A 12434-nucleotide genomic window follows, 5' to 3' on the forward strand; every position below is an offset into this window, starting at 1 on the left:
GACATACCAATAGCATAAGCTTATTCTGGAGTTCATTTTATTCACAGTAAGAAACGCCCCTCGTTTAAAATGAAGCAAACTTTCAGGTTTTAGGGCTGAGGGAGAGGGGGAGGGGGAGGGAAGTCCAGGTTTTCTTTAATTGGTTACTCTGGTGTCCTCCGTCTCGCAGACCAGCTTGCATAAATACGCTGTCACGCACTGAGCTGCTTCCAGCTGAGACCAATTAAGCAGAGCATTTGCCTCCAATATGGCTCACTTGCTTGAGCTGGTTGGTGCTTGTTGGAGTTCGCTAGTGCCAGGAATGTGCAGGGCACGTGTGTGGGCAGCTGTCCCGTCTCTGTGCCCCCCGAACTGCTGCGTGGCGAAAGGCTGCTCAAAAATACCACAGGGGGACCTGGCCTACTCAGCTGATGGGAGATGGCAACTTCAAGCCTGAAACAGGTCAGAAATTAGACTAAAGTAGATGTAGTAAACAGTAGTAAAATGAATTAGCATACAGCTGTTGGAGGCATACCTTAATAGGTGAGCGGCGTGGCAATAGTTGGTATCCTTTTAAATGGTTTCTTCAAGGAGATGGTTGAGATGGAATAACGTTTTTGCGATTAGAGGCAGTAAGGGTAGAACTAAGTTGGCCTGATGCCTGCACACAGCTGCTTATAGTCCTCTGAGGTAAAGAAATCATCGTTCTTTGTGTATGTCAGGCTGGTGCAGGTTATAAGCATTTTGCACAAAAGTTGAGTTTTAAGGGCTGTTGTGGCCGCTGCTGCAGACCCAGGGTGTTTGCATAATGACAGTCCTGCCAGAGAGAGCACTGGAGCTTGACTGCAGGCCTAGGACTGGCACTTTCCTGACTTCCTTGGGCACGAGCAGCAAGATCAAGTATCTCTGGACTGTGCAGCTCTCCAGTACTGCCCTAAATTGCATAGGAGCCACCCCTATGCATATATGAAGGTGTCAGTGGTGCAGCTGTGCTAGCCAGGGCTCTTCTGGAGGCCCCTAGGTTTAATTTCCCGGTTCTGCTGGAAAGAGCAGCGTTGCGCTGGCTGAATTTATGAGATGGGGATGATACCGAGGCAATCTCGCTCACCACAGAGGTAAAGTCTGAGCAGAATTATTAGCTGATCGGAGACCAAGAACCAGTGGTCTGGTTTTCCTTCCCTCCTGGGGTGACCCAGCACTTTTTATTAGTAGTGTAAAATCAGGAGGCAGAATTGCCCTGGCTGAAAAAGAGGAAACGCCAGAGAGAGGCAAAAGCTCACTCCTCCTCTCCACCCTCCCCCTGGCTCCCCCTTATTTAAACTCCCGGTTTTACCTCCTGCCCTCCCAAGGCCGCGGCGGTGGCGGCCGTGAGTCCTGCAGCCGCTGCTCCCAGCTGGCAGCGCAGCCAGGGTGCCCAGCCCTTTCCGTAGGGAGACGCTGCGTCTTGGCCCGACGAAGCCGAGGCCGGGCTCGGCGCGCCCCCGGCCTGGCGAGGTAGGAGGCGAACGCGGCGCGGCGGGAGGGGACCCAGCCTGAACAGCGTTGGGTGGAGAGACCTGAGGGTGGTTTCTGGAGAGCCCCCGCGAGCGGTAGCGACGGCCCGGCTGTGCCGCTGCACGCTCCGGCCCCGGCCGCCGCGCTTCCCTTCTGCCGCGTGCTATAACGCAGAAGGCGCTTCAATGGCTGTTATCGCTAGAAGCTCCAGGAGCCGAGTTGCCTTTGCATAAGCGCCTGGGATTTTTTCTTTCTTTCCCCTTGCCAGCAATAATTCATTACTTGCTATTTTAAGGTTGCCGCCGTCCTCCCTGTGGTGCGCTGCCCGCCGCTGGCTCCGTCGCGGCCGACGCTGCGCTGCGGTCTTCCTTGCTCTCGTGGACCCTCGCCCCTCCTTCGAGCACCTCCCGCTCGCGCGCCGCTCGAACCGCAGGTGCTGGCGTCGCTTGTACCGAAGGGTCGTTTCTGCTGTGCCCGTGCCTTGGCCGCCTGTCAAACCGTGTCCTCGGAAGTTGGGGGTGCGGGGAAGCAAGACAGCGGTTGCGGCGAAAGGTCCGCGAGATGCGTCGCTTCACGTCTGCCGGCGTTTGCCCCCTTGCCGCGGTGGAAGGAGCGCTTTGCCCAGTGGCGGCGCGTTGGGCGAGGTGCCGCTCGCTGTGTAATGGGCTCCAGTGGTTTCGTCGGTCGTGATTCCCGCTGGGTTTAGACGTGGGCACGCTCTGCTTTTACGCCTCGGTGGTGTTTTGCAGTGCGAGGGCTACCCCGAAGAGCGAGCGACGCTGCAGGCGTCGGGCAAGATCTCCGTCGTGCCCAGGACCCCCACTCGTTGGGGTCAGGCTCCCGCCCGCCAGCCCCCAGGCAGGTTGTACTGCACCCTCGGGGCTCTCTCCGGTTTCGAATTTATCTTTTTTTAAGGTTTCTTTGAGAAGTGGAGGCATTCAACCCCTCTGAAACATAGATATGAGTATGGATTTTAGAAAAGGGTTTTAAGACCTTTCTGTTTAAACAGGGACTCAGGCCGGTTTGAGCAGCTGAGCTCCGGTGGTCCACATGGATTGAAACAAGGGGAGCCAAAACTGACCGTAAGCTGGAGCCCATAAGGGACTCCAAGGCCTGTTTTACTGCCATAAATATAATTATCTTTAAAAAAAAAAAAAAAAAAAAAAAGCCAAGGAAGAGAAGATAATTTTTCTTCTTTTTATTCGCCTTGCCCTCTGGAAGCGTTTGCCGCCGGGGGGCGCGGGCGGCGCTGGGGCTGCAGGCAGACCCCGGGAGTGTCCGGGGGCGAGCGTTCGGCACGGCGGGATGTCTGCAGTGCCTTGGCGGTGGGGCACAAATGCTGGGAAAGAGCAATGCCCACGATCCCTTGGACTGTGGTTTGTGACGAGCACTGCCTTTTCCCAGCAATTGTGGAAAAACGGCGCCCGTGGCGTGCAGAGACCCGTCCAGCTCCTCGTTTCCCCTCGGCAGGCGCCGGTAAGCAGCCATCAGTGCCAAGCCACCCCCGCAGCGCAGATGCCCCGAAGCTTTGCAGGGGTATTTGCTAACGCAGAACTGAGCCTGGGAGCGCCGGTCTGTTTGGATACGTGGCGCGGGTGCAAAGGCATACCCGGGTGAAGTTTTTCAGGGACCGGAAGAGATTTGGAGTTTTATTTATAAAAGAGCATAAGAAAAACCTGAGTGTTTCCCCCCTACTTTATGGCAGTGCAATGTGCTAGCACTTAACCAGAGCGGGGGCAGCTGAATCGGACCAAACAAGTGTCTGAAGAGCCACGTTTATATTTTCTGGGTAAGGCTGGCGTTGATTTGTTTCTGGGAGTGGGGCTGAGCCCTCCTGCCCCCCGCTGGGGTTGGGGTACCTGCAAGAAAAGTGCCATTATTAAAGAAAGGGGAGAATGTCTCTGAATTTCAGGGGCTTGCACTGCAATCCCGCACCGGAGGAGCGTGTGCGTGGGTTAGCCGGGACCTTGCCCCTAATAAAAAAAAGGGCGAGAGCGAGAGGTCCCTTGGCACGTTATTGCTTTCAGCCGCTGCACCTTGGTGCGCCGAACCGAGGCAGCTCCCCTGCGCCACGAGCTGGGCACAAAAGAGGGGAAGGGACCGCGGCGTCCCTGTCCCCGTCCCCGACCCACCACCAGCTCCCACCACAGGTGCCATGTGGCTCTGTCGCCCCAGAAAGGGGGAAGGGTGCCTCCCCCTTCCCCCAAAAAAAGAAAAAAAAAAAAAAAAAAAAAGGAAAAATCTCCCCCAGGCAATGATTTCCATGTGCAGAAACGAGTATAAGATGGAGAGCGTGGCAGGCGCGGGGTCGGGCGTCTCTCCGGTAAGATGGGTGCGTTGTCTCCAGTAATAGAGCGGTCTCGCGCCTTCGCCTCCGCTGAGCTGCTGCAATGGAGGCAACGGCAGAGACAATGCCGTTGTCATCCCCGGCTCCCTCCACTTTTGAATTTTTTCCCCTGAATCTATACAATTTTTGGTTAATAAAAAATAATAAGAATAATAAGAAGAAAAGAACTAAGCTCTCCCTCAGAAAGCTAGACATTAGCATGCTTGCCTTAATACTTTAATCCCCATCATTGTTTATAATCGGGCGACGCACAAGGTTGCACACGGTGCTGACTGATTTATGAATATATATATATATATTTTTTTTTGTTTTAATTGAAACGGCAACATTTAGGTTCCACCTTAACAGTGCACCTTAAAAGATTATCTCGGTTATTTCACAGGCACCGAGCCGGCACTAATAGTCCAAGGCAGATATTGAAAAGCAGCACAGGGCCAGGCAGATCTATTAGAAATTCCCATCCACGCGCCTCATACATATTGATTTCTGACACCAAGCAGCAGTGAAAGCCCCCGTGGGAATAATATATTTAGCAGGGTTCGCTGTGAGGAGGTCACAGAGTGCATACAGATTAGCTACAGAGGACCAAGGCGCTGGTGTTGGAGCCAAATGCTAGATTTTATATCATTTTAATCTGAACTTTTATAATCCTTTTAGTTCTTCTTCCTCTGGATGGCGGAGGAAAGGCTCCTCCACATGTATCATGCATCTGCTGGGCTTTGGGTTCCCCCCCCCCGCTTTTATTCCACCTATAAACGTGCAAACGCTGTTGTAACGGGGAGGAAGGTACCCTCAGCTTCAGCGGAGGGAGGCACAAACAGATTTGGGGGTTACAGATGTGTGCGCACATACGTGTGCGTGTGTAACGGCGGTCACTTCAGCTGCAGACGTTTTTATGTAAAGACGTCCCCGCACGGGGAGGGTGCGCCCGTAAATCCAAGGCTACGGCTGCAACGCCGGGAAATAAAGAGCTGCCTGTAAGACCCTCCTTTATTTTATTTTTATCCGTGAGCTTAATTGAGCAGAAGTTGCGTTTACGCTGCCGAGCCTCAGAAAGCGGCGGCGACAACAACAAAAATATCTGAACGGCTTTAATTACCTCGCCGCGCCGGCTGCCGGGGAGGCAAGGCCGGCTCGTGCGGCGGGTGCCGGGGGGAGCCGGGGCGGCACCTTCTTCCTCCTCCGTTCCCTCTCCAGCCGTCGAGCTGCTAGACTCCGCCGTGAGGAGCGGCGGCAAGCGTTGCCGGCGAGACACAAGTTTTGTCTTTTTATTTAGCTATCTTTTCCGTTGCACGTTTACCTCCCCGGGCGGGGATTTCTCCGCCGAAGGTGCCCCCAGGCCTGGAGAGGCGACGCGGCCGCTGGGGTTTGGGAAGCAGCCCGGCGGGTGCGTTGGGGCTCCCCGCCGCCGGCACAGCCGGGGCCTCCCTCCCCGGCGGCGCGCCGCAACCTTGGCTCTCCTTTGCGAGTTTGAGGAAGGAAGGGGCTTCGCTGCTGCCTAATGAGCCGCAGTAAATCTGCGGCGCGGGAGAGGCGCTTTCTGCCTCCCAGCCCGTTACGTCGACGCAGCGCCTGATCCCTACGCAGCTAAGGCAAGGGGGTAAATGAGAGAGTTTAATTTCCGTGCAATGTGGCGTTTGTTTTTTTTTTTTTTTGATTTTTTCGGTTTTTTTGTTTGTTTGTTTGTTTTGGTTTCTTGTTTTAGCTCCTTTGGGCATGTTGGCCATTCTTCCTGCGTTACAGATTTCGTTTATCTGCACGAGAAGTTTAAGAATAACGGGCCGTGCACACGAGGGAATAACATGTGAAACAGCCCAGGAGCGTAAACCATGCGCGTCGGCACACTCCAGCCACCGGGGCGGACGTGCTGGTAGTGGAGGCCACCCACAGCTCAGCCCCGTGGTGGTGCCCCCAGGGCTCCCCCATGGCCAAACCGGCCCCTCTGCTGGGCCGGGCCTGGGGGGTGCTGGTCCCCAAGAGCCCCAGACACCAACCCTAACCCAACCCAATCCCAAACCCCAACCCAACCCCAATCTGGCCCCAAACCCTAACCCCAACTTCAAACCCCAGTCTGGCCCCAAACCCCAACCTCAAACCCCAGTCCAGCCCCAAACCCCAGCCCTAACCCAGCTTCAAACCCTAACCCCTACCCCAGTCTAACCCCAAACCTCAAATACCAACCCTAACCCAGTCCCAAAACTCAACCTCAACCCAACCAGCCCCAACCCTAGCCCCCCACAATGGGATTTCTCTGCAAATTTGGCAGATTTGCCATGACTCCCCCTGCCACATCCACCAGCCCCTTCAGACGAGCTCGAGGGCATCCCCTGACCCGTCCTTCCTTCCCCTCCGTCTTCTCTGGCACTGAGATTTCCCACCTCTTTTCTCGTGTGCTTGCTCAAAGATAGACCTGCCTCCGGCAGCCACGTGGCAAATAACCTGGGCTCGAACCAAACCCAGATAGGTCAATATATTGCCACTCATTGGCAGAAGTGGTTTGATTTTGCTTCGTGTCAGCGTTAAACCCGTGTGCGGAGGCTCCTCCTGTGCAGAGGGGCCATCGCTGCCTTCTGCAGCGATGTGGTTTAAATTAATGAGGAACGAGGCCTTTGGCTCTGCACAGGAGGGCCCACATTTGGGACCAGTTCAGCACCAGCTACTGCCTTTCAAACGCATGCACTGTCTTCACAGACATTAACTTTGGTGTGCGTTGTGTCTGACCAGCTGCTGCTCGGCCAGCTGCGGTGGGCCCGGCAGGGGTGGCGCAGAGACAGGGAAACAACCGCGAGTTCATTAGGGAGATGAGGGCACCTGTTCCCTCGGGCTTGAGAAGCACGAGGGCGATGACGAGCTCAGCATTGCGCCTTTGTCGCGTGGGAGCCAAACGCTCTGTGTGGCTTTCGTTTGGAGGAAAGGGATAAAAACTGGTGCCAGCTGAGGAAGATTGGGTGTTTTTCAGGAGAAATGGAGATGCTGCTGGTGGCTCATGGGAGCTGTCACTCTCCTCTCGTGGCTTCAGCAATCCCTTGGGAGGATGGCACAGCAATTTTTGGTTTCATTGACCAGCGTCTTCAGTCACTTGTCTCACCTTTTGGCCAGCCCCGGGCAGCCACATATCCTTCTCCAGAGGGCATCTAGACCTCTGGCAGACGGAGGTGTCCGTATGCTTGGTGGTGTCCGTGTGGCTCCGGTTTCTTGCCTTCTGCTTGTACCTCCCAGCAGCATGAGCAGGTCTCCACTGCTGCGGACAAACTCTTTTTCCATCTCTTGCTGCTGCGGCTCAGTTTGTCATGCAAAAGGGTGCTGGTATTTCCACAGCAGAGTGGATACATTAAAAGCCCAGGGTGATGCTGCCCCAGCGTGCCAGCTGCTTGGCTCCCGCAGCCAGCAAAGACAGCCTGCTGGCCAAACCTCCAGGAAAGGGATAACCAAATAAGCCTCCCTGAACAAAGCAAATGGCAAATGCCATAAGATTGGGGTTCTTTTTAAATCAATGTCGTTTCTGGTTTGGCCATACTTGTGTGCCATGTCTGTGCCACAGAAGAGAGGGAGATATATGTTCAGATAATCAGACAAAACGAAGACTGATTATCAGTTTGTTAACAGCAGTGTTGTAGACAGTCTACTGCTGCTCCTGCATCAGCAAAACCCACTCTGAGCAACGCCAGCCAGTGCATTAATTCTTGCTTCTTACAGTAATCTTCCGTGGTTGCAACTGCAGCTGAACTGCTGGAGCTGCCCTTGAGGAATTAAAACGTGGTTCCCATCCAGTCTTCGTGCATCCTCCCCGTCTGATGCCTGCTCAGTGGTATCGTTAAGTGGAACGAAGCAGCTAATTTGTGCTCGGTGCTTCTGAAAGGCTGCGCTAGGACGGGAGCAGTGCGCCATCCTGGTTCGAATTCTTCAGCCACCCTTGGATGTTTCATGAAACTTTGCATTTTAATTAATAATAATCTCTTTAAATGGTGGCAATAACGCAGAGGTCTCCTCATCAGATTTCACCTTCCCTCCGCTGGCTGGATTCCACCCTGCGTCGCTCCAACCCATTTTGTGTTTATTGCCTCCGTTAAAATCGCACTGCCGTTGGCTTACGCGTGCAACCGTATCATTTTGTGCAGAAATGAAATGAGTGCAATAAAACTCAAGATTTCTTATGAGTTGTGCTTGGCTGAGCCAAGTGCTGGTATTTTGCAGAATAGCTCGGTGGGAACTGTCTGTGTCCAGCCCAGGCCTTTGACATTTGAAAAATACTAGGCCAATGTTTCATCTGCCTTGCCGATCATTCAACTGAGCAACTGCCAGGAGCCAAGTTCCACTTGCAAGAATTTGTTCTTCATCTGAGCTGGACCTCAAAGCTTCGGGACAACACAAGTGTTGCCAAGGACCTCATTTGCCTAACATGATGTTTACCACACCTTAATTATCCTTGGCAAGACAGAAGATTAAAAGATGTGGTTTTATCCTCTCTTGTTGACTACTGGATACTTTAAATCAAATTACAGCTAAAAAAAATGTCGTTGACCTTAAAAACTAGTGCGTGATGCAAAAATGCTTAGAAACCTGGGATTTCTCAGCAATTACAGCCTGATAAATATCAATAAGCACAATGAATGGAAAAACACATTTTAAGCTTTATATACCACATATCGACTTTTTGGTTTGCCCAGTACTCCAGCCTAGTTTCAATCTAGCCATTCACCACTAAAATAAGATCTGCTATTGAGAATTCGGGGCCCGATTTGAAATTCCAGCTCAGATTCAGATTTCTGGTTTGCTTGCGTTTGAAGATCTCCAGCTACGTGGCGAACCCAGGCCTGGCATATGAAATGAGGTCATTATTTGGCTTTGGCCAGTCTCTTTGGCAGAAATGCCCTGTTTCATCCTGTGTCTGGAGAAAGTGACTTCTCTCGTTCCTAAGTTGTTGTCATCGTCCAGCGTTATGCGTTATCCTCCTGTGCCGTTGCTCCCCTGGATCACTCGCTGTGCCTCGTTTGTGAGGGCCCGTCAAGCCCTTGGCAGTGACAGCAGGTAGCCCCATGTCCCACCGGGATGAGGAGCGGCTGGTGGTGATTGGTGTGGGCAGGAGGCTCCCGGTACTTAGCTGGGAATGGGATCCTGTCAGTAATGAGAAAATTTGCCTTTAGACCCGTTGTCAGCTGCTATGCGTGGATTGAAGTCTGTTGAAAAACTAACTGTGACCTTCAAACTGCACATATAGCAATGAAAACCCAGCCGTGCAGCGTGGCTGGGAAAGACCAGCGAGAACCAGCGTCTTCGGGCTTTCAGGAGCCTCTTTCTGAAAGAGCAGGAAATAAAGGACTAAATGTTTTCCCCAGACGCTTTCCAGTCAACCGTGTGGCTGCCCCACAGGAGGCCGGATGCCAAACCCGGGGCAGCACTGGGTCCCGGGAGCAGCAGCTGGATGGGACCGGACGGGACGGGACGTGCAGGCACCGGATGCAAGGCAGACCTGAAACGACGGGATGGGTACACATCGCTGCCGCATCAGAGCAGCGTTGAGCGCTGGTTTAGTTGCTCCTGGGTTGGTTCTCTAGTGCAGACAACATCTGTGGAGGAGAAAGGCTCTTTAGTGGGCTCAGACAACGATGGGGAAATGCTGTTAGGATCGAAGGGCAGTGGCGGGAATCGCCTTGCACATGAGGCTGAAATTGCACTGCATGCGAGGCTGGGGAAGGCTGCTATTAATCACACCAATTTGTCATTTAGGAGACACGCAGCTGGCCGTACTAGCAGCAGATATGGCTGAGATCACTTTCTTCCAGAACAAGACGCCTGCTGCTCTTCATTTCGGGTGCCGATCCATTTACACGCTCTTTTCTTCCAGTAACGAATGCGCTACGTGACGAGTAGCAGTAGCGCGACGTATGGCCGCGCTCCTGGGTGTGGGGAAGAAGTGCACCCCGGGTCCTGCTGGCTGCAGAGTGATGCTTCTGGCGTTAGACATGGCTCGTAAAACCCTAAGTAGTTTAGGACCAGCTCCCAAACTACTCCCTCCCTATAAGACGCTGTCACAGTTGTGGTTACTAGTGCTTCGCTTGAAATAGCAGTGTGCTAATGATGGTACGCCTGCTCAAAAGCTCTCCCTAGGATTTGTTTCTCTTTAAGGTGGTGTGCTTTGTGTATGCGTGTGTGTGTGGATATGCTGCAATAGCTTTTTTTCCCTTTTTTCCTTATTCTTTGTTTCCCCTATGTTGTTAAAAAGAAAAAGCAGAGACCTGCAGGCTATATCTAGTTATAGATTCATTAGGAGTGACACAGCAGGCCATACCCGGGGTCCTGACTCCACGACACGGAGACCAGATACGGTGGCGTCTGCTGAAGAGCAAGACAAAAGAAAAATGCCAATAAGTGGTGATGGCAGGGGGGGTGAACTCTTGTCATGCTCCTGGAGTTTGCGTCCCAGCGACTGGTAAGGCACGAATTACCAAGCTCTTCCTCTAGTCTAACGTGCGAGAGTGACGGCTGCCTCCGTAGACCGTTCCTTCGGTGACTGCTTTCTAGTAAGATGGACAAAATTCCCTTAACGCTCGTACCGCAGCGGTATTTATTTCCTATCAAGTACTGTAATTAATCTCATATATAAGTGGTGTGAACATTTCTGACGTACAGATACGATCTTCTAAGCACTAAATTCCTGAGAGGGCTGGGTGGAGCGGTCTGGGATAATCAGCACTGTCTAACAAGGACAGCAGAGCTCCTCGCAAGCATATGAAAGCCTCGGAGGGAAGGGGGTCGCGTGGTTTTTGTGGGGGTTTTGTGGGGCTTCTTCGTCTCTTTTGGTGCAGACCTGACTGCCGGTTGTGTCGTTCTCAATTAAACGATGTTCCTGGGTTATTTTTAGAAGTTGTCTCCACTCGGGGTTTCTGTCCTCTGGAAGGGGGCACCCCAGGCCCTACCTTTAAAATCCCCCAAGTTGATTTTTTAAGCCAAAGCTAGATTTTCAAGGCCACGGGATAAAATAGACACGTTCCTCCTTCGTACGGCACAGTAATGCAGTGTGGTGCGGTGCCGCACAATGGCGTGGCACAGGCTGGTGGCTTCGGCAGGGCTGTACTGTGGCCACCGTCGTGTAAAAGCATCTCCACCTGCTCTAACTTTCCATTACTTACACAGCTGGATTTTCAAATACCAAGCTTGTACTGCGTTTTTGTCTCACAGTGTGGTAAGAAGCGGAGGTCCGTTGGTATTTCTCTTGGCATCCTGCCCTCCCAAGCCTGGATATCTCAAAACGACCAGTGCTTGTATGGAAGGAAATCGTAGCCAAAGGAGCACCCCACCCCTTGGGATTTCAACTTACCAGTTTGTTTTATATATATAGGTGTATGTATATATATTTTATTTGTTAATATGTATGTATCTAACATATCTGTTTATACATTTAGGTATACATACATACATATATGTGTGTGTTTTACTAAGCAATTGTAAGAGAGGAAAAGGAAACATCTTATTCCAAAGCAGATACGCACATCATCTTGCCTGTATCAGCTACAACTCTGTAGGTAGTTTCAGCCCAGATTTGGGGAAGCGATGGAAAATGGTGACGGGTACCAGTGGAAGAGCTTACACCCACTTCTGTCAGAAAAGGGAGACGGTACAATGCAACCTCTCCAAGGTAGTCTCGGATGGGCTGGAAACAAGGTTTGGAGAGAGAATGTGAAGAAAACAAGTAGATTTTATGAATAGGAAGTAATTTGTTTAAAAAGTGACATACAAGGTGGGATAGGAATAATGGACACCAACCAACTGAGAGAATTGGTAGATGAAACCCTACGAGAAGTAGGGCTGAGGGGAAACGAAGTTCAGAGATGAAGTTCAGCGATGAAGTTCAGCATTGCCATTGAAGAAGCAATAGCAAGATGCAAGTGCAAGCTATTACACCAGAGAGGACAGGTGGGAAACGTGGTAACAGGCCAACTAAACTTAAATCGGGAGCCTCCAGAGACTGAAAACTGGATCGGCATGAATACAGTAGTCAGTGAGCAGAAAAGCACAGCCTGGGCCTGCAGGGGCAAAATGAGGTGCAACCTGCAAGTGCCCCAGAGAGGACAGGAACATAATCTAGGGAGATATTAGTTACTAGTCGTGATGATCAGGAAACGGTGGCCCACCATTAAATGAGGTGGCAGAGCTGGTGATACGTGACGTCAAGAAGATGAAAGCACCCAGTATCTTTTCTTTGCTCTAGCCTTAGCCATGTCACCACCGAGGATCATTTTTAGGTTGACAGTGATCATCTCAGCAACTGAGGGTGCAATTTAGGGTGGAAAAAGAAGTCAGCAGGGTGTTTGCCAGTAAGCTGGATGTGAAGGAGCTCACAGAAACGATCATTTAACTACTGGCAATTTTTTTTGAGCGGTTGTGGCGAATAGGGGAGGTTCCCGAAGACTGGAAGAGGATAAACAGAGTGCCTGTCTTTTGGAGGGGAAAAAAAAAAGGCAAACTAGGAAGCCAAGGAGCGATAGGCCATTCAGTCTACTTAGCGCATGGAGAAATGCTGGAAGAAATAATCAAACAAATTATTTATGAGCCTCTAGAATATAGCAAGAAGATAAGTAACAGCCAACAGGGATTTGTCAAGAACAAATCATGT

At 51.8% G+C, this 12434-nt stretch overlaps 1 protein-coding gene across 2 annotated transcripts in view; it reads left to right on the plus strand.

The window, feature by feature from the left end:
- The window catches only part of LOC138067160 (uncharacterized), a 249788-nt gene that overhangs the window by 174926 nt on the left and 62428 nt on the right, over positions 1 to 12434 (plus strand). The gene's annotated exons all lie outside the window — the stretch shown is intronic.

Source organism: Struthio camelus, chromosome 4 (genome assembly GCF_040807025.1).
Source record: "Struthio camelus isolate bStrCam1 chromosome 4, bStrCam1.hap1, whole genome shotgun sequence".
Taxonomy (NCBI): domain Eukaryota; kingdom Metazoa; phylum Chordata; class Aves; order Struthioniformes; family Struthionidae; genus Struthio; species Struthio camelus.